The following is a 4989-nucleotide window of genomic DNA, read 5'->3' on the forward strand; positions in this document are numbered from 1 at the left end:
AGTCACCTGTGGGAGAAAAAAAAAAAACAATCCGTGGAGACGGTTTGGCAATCCTTCCGCTCAGTTTATAAACCGTACTCACGAATTCTCAAACTGTTCCCTCGGTTTAACAAATCGTGCCCACGAGTATCTAATCCGTGCTCTCAGATTTGTAAACCGTGCCTTCAGTTTTTGTAATCTGTACCCACAAATTCATAAACCGTGCCCACGCTTTCGTAATCCATTCCCACGGGTTTGTAAACTGTACTCAATTTGTGACTCGCCCTCATTTTAGAAGAACACGTTGTTAACGAATCTTATTGTATAGTGTTTTATTGAATATTAAGTGGAATACATCAAATTGACATACGTCTGCATGCTTAAAGTGATTGTCAATTGTAGGGGTATGGGTGGAATATACGATTTAATATGAATGACGTGCATCAAAATCTTTTGTTTATTTGTGATATAATCTTAGCACTTTATTATTATTATTTTCTAACCTGTATTATGACTGATATTTGACGAATTGCTTTGTTCATTTTTTTGTAAGTTTTGGACAAAATATGTAGCCTAAAATGTAATAATATGAATAATTATAATAATAATAATAATTATTATTATTATTTGAGTTAATAACTATAAATGAGTTCACTAGACAGTAATATGTTTATTATAAAATAATTTATGAATGCTTTATTTTTAAGCAAAAATTATGCAAAAAGTGTAGGCCTATTTTATCCAAAACTGTAAAAGGTTAGGTTATACACTCAAAAAAATAACTCATTGGACAAACTCAATTTAATTGATGGCAGGATTTCCATCCAATAAATATGTGTAGCCCCAACTTATAAAAAACTCATTCATGCAATGAAATGTAATTAAGTTGGTCCAACTAAATTTTGACCAACTTAAATGAGTTGGTCCAACTCAATTATGAGCAACTTAAATGAGTTGGTCCAACTCAATTTTGACCAACTTAAGTGAGTTGGCCCAACTCAATTATGAGCAACTTAAATGAGTTGGTCCAACTCAATTTTGACCAACTTAAATGAGTTGGTCCAACTCAATTTTGATCAAATAGTTTAGATGAAATGGATACATTTATAAAATTAGTTTTATGCTTAAACTTAAATTAGAACATTTCATTGAAAAATCAATTAGGAAATCCTTATTTTGTACCCCATAGAGACAAGAGACAAACTCAATAGTGCAATAGTTATTTAATGTGAAAAGTACTTAGAAAAATGCAAGTACACATTAAAGCCTTTATCCAAACATGTACAAATGTCTTTGTTCTGTTGAACACAAAGGAAGATATGTTAAAGAATATGGGAAACTGAACAGTTCTGGGCCACCATTGACTTCCATAGTAGGAAGAAAAAAAACAACAGCTATGAAAGTCAATGGTGGCCCAGAACTGTTAAGTTTCCCATATTCTTTAACACATCTTCCTTTGTGTTCAACAGAACAAATACATTTATACAGGTTTGGAACAACCCCAGGATCAGTAAATGACAGAATTTTCATTTTTGGGTTAACTATCCCTAAAGACAAGAACGACTAAGTAGAAATACACACAAAAAGTGTGTAAGAAAAAGCATGTAAGAGTGTTTAAAACAATAAAAATGTGTGGTGTGTGTGCGTGCATAAGTATGTTAATGACTCAATATACAAAAATGTATTCTCAAATAATTCTCATTGTGTTCTCAAAAAAAGTGCACATCTCATGCAAACAGCTTGATTTTAAGTTGCTGGATTTTTGCATTCAGCCTATGTCCATCCAAGTTCGTTAGGATTTTCTGGATAAACTTGAAGGTGTACTTGATGTTGTCAGGAAAATTAAGATCAAGAGCATAAATGAGACCGAACAGCATGATGAATGCCAGGATCACACAGTCTAGGTCGCTCAAAACCTTAATGCCCTCGATCACAACTCCGATGTCTTCTGTACAATCTCCTTGACTGTGTTTGGGATTTCATTTTCTGCATCCTCAGTGGACTGGACAAAACACAAAATACTTTGGTTAAGCCCAGGTGAATTTGACCCTTTATATTTTAAAAGTAATCAGCAAATTGCATTGCTACTTTTCACTTTTACTATTACATTGTTGGCTGCTATTTACTTCCATTTTATGGACACACACATCTGAAAACTTCTACAAATTCTATTGTGTTCAGATGAACAATGAAAGGCATACACATGAAATGAAAAAAGTTATTACCCCTGCACAATTATTACTATTAAAAATATTATTTTATTAAAATGAATAAAACAAAATATTATTATTCCACTAATACATATTTTATTGTGAAATGAAAATGAAAATTGAGCATTTAATAATAATAAATCATAACTTCTTTTATAAAACATGAAAGTATTAACAGAATTGTTGTTATATTAAAAAATAAAATCACTTACCACATACTCCTTGAAGAAAGTCTGGATCTTCAGTCGGGTAGATCATCAGGCCTTTCAGGGTGCACTCTCTCCTGATGTTTATGTTGTCACACTACAGCAGGGGGAAAATCAAGACTGAAATTAGCCAAATGCAGAAAGCTGTACATTAACTAGACAAAACAGAAGACATAGCATGCATTTATACTAACAGAGTCTGTGATCGCCAGAGCATTTTGATCTTTTGCCCCTTCACTCCTCCTTTGCTCTTGAAGATCTGCATCAGTTTATCTGAAAAGTGGTCCAGCTGTAGGAACATTGATTGCAGTGGCTTCGTAGTGATCTGCATGAACTCTGCGTTCACCTTCAAAATGAAAAAAAAAAAAAACAACAACACAAAAACAATTTCTTACTACGAAAATAACCTAATAACGACTAAAATAAAACACTACATAACATGTTTACTTACTTCACTCTGCTGAAAAAGAGCTGGCCATTGATTCTTGAACACCTCTATCATGGGCATTGGCTGACGACAATGGGTTTGAAGTCTATTAATGAATGTGGATTGTGTTTCCGGTATCTGTGGGTGTTAAATGTCCTGTAAATATTACTTTCAAATGCACATCCTACAAACATACAATGAACTGTTTCATTATGCCTGAGATGTCCATTTATGTGTTGAAAATAATCTTTCCGTTGCTAGCTCCTTGCATGAACACACATGACACTGGAATGTTGTTAATTCTTCTGGCTTTGGAGTTTCCTTTTTAGCATGTATTTTGTACGTGTGATTAAGAAGCTTACTCCATATACTAAACGTGCATGGGCAATCTGTGTATGGACATGGATAGCGAAAACTGCCCCTAAAGCACAGATGAGTCTGCCTAAAATGCTGCAGCAACAAATACCTGCTAGCTAGTTTCGATGGACACATTCTTTGCACTGCCACATTCACAATCCTAAAAAGAAGAATAAAAAAGTATTATAAGATACCATATATTTAACAAATGACACAAGTAGCCTAAATCAGAATATTTGAATATGACTTACTATAACTAGGAGGTTGCTGTTCACCTGGTCATATTCATAAAACTGTGAAAGAGAAGATGTTGATTAGGAGTGGGAACCAGTTCTCATATGAAAATATGCTTTTTGAGGTGAATTAATCCCTTAATATGACACTTACAATTCTCTCAAGTAATTAAATTGATTTTAAAATAATTTAAAATGTTTACTTGGTACAATTGTCTACCAGCAATATTTAACCCAGTCGCATGAAAATGCATATCTATAGCATGCTTTGGGTTTCATCGTGCAGTTGATACGCAAAAATGACTTTTTACATGCATAGCCTATTTACGCACTGTAAACCCTTGGGTAGGTTTAGTGGTGTGGGGTACGTGCATATTATACGCCATCAAAGTGCGTATGTATGTATATATATAGATAGATAGATGCCTATTTTTTTTTTTTTTTTTTTTGGAGAAACGAATGGGAGTTCACAGAATACATAGATCGATAATTTCAACAAATATGCGTTTTATAGCGTTCATCAAATAGCTTGTTTACTGCAAAAACAGAAGACTATCGTCCATTCTGTCACATTTTTCAGGTGTTCTGATGTGACGTTAACTTAGGTTAACCCCTGTCTGTCACTTGCTCTGATTTACCATGGGCAGCTCAGCTACGATGTTGTAAATAGGTAGTTTACATGATAAAAGTAATCTTAATATTGAGATAGGCTATACGTTCTACCTTATGTAACGTTAACGTTACCTCTAGTTAATTATTTAAACTGGCCTTACAAAAATGATGTTTTCGTGTATTTTCCCCCCACAGCGCTTACTGTCATATGGTGATTGTGAAACACGGAACACCTCACTTCATGATTTTATGGTGAAATGTCTTATTTTTCATGTTAGGCAGGTCAAATTTGATCAAGAAAAACGCACTGTGGCCAATTCAGCGTGAGTGAGTGACGCAGCTAAAAATAGACTCGGCGCCGAAACAATCGCAGCGATCGCAAGACTCTAATTCATTTTATGACGGATATATCAATCCAGCTAGCAAGCCAATAAGTTAAGAACCAATTTTGCACAGTTACAGTCAAATTCGGGATCGTTAGACTGGTCTACAGAATTTGCACGTTGCGTGAGTAAGTTAAGCTATCGAAGGGACACTTAAAACAATTCACCTCGCATAACTTTCACTGCTGTTGCATGCATATTTCACTCAAAATTATGATATAAGTTACACATCCTCTTACAGTGAGGTAAATTCTTTGTTACAAATACTCAAACAAGATAATACTTACCAATAACGAATACGACGTTGCAGTCCTTCTTGCGGCGGCAGACGATAAAATGGCGGCCACACTCTGAGCATGTTCTTCTCTGAGCTTGTCTTGCACATGCGCAAATGGCGCGCTCCGAAGCCAAATTAATTTGAGTTCCCCAAATTAAATTAAATCTCATAGATGACACTATTTATACATTTTACGTTAGACTTATTAAATAAATATACGTATTATTCCTAATTAGATATATTTAAATAAAGTGAACACAATTTAAATGTGTCATACCTAAGAAGGCCTTGAATCATTTTTTTGA

The 4989-nt window shown here is 34.2% G+C and overlaps 1 long non-coding RNA gene across 1 annotated transcript; it reads right to left on the reverse strand.

Moving 5' to 3' along the window:
- Window positions 1–790: 790 nt before the first annotated feature.
- On the reverse strand, window positions 791–4989 carry LOC311092777. The gene is made up of 7 exons (XR_014608289.1): window positions 4695–4989; window positions 3431–3472; window positions 3289–3339; window positions 2847–2960; window positions 2590–2741; window positions 2402–2492; window positions 791–1981 (listed from the first exon to the last, which is right to left on the reverse strand). It is a non-coding gene; the product is annotated as an uncharacterized lncRNA (long non-coding RNA).

Source organism: Abramis brama (genome assembly GCF_963993115.1).
Source record: "Abramis brama genome assembly, chromosome: 11".
NCBI classification, from domain to species: domain Eukaryota; kingdom Metazoa; phylum Chordata; class Actinopteri; order Cypriniformes; family Leuciscidae; genus Abramis; species Abramis brama.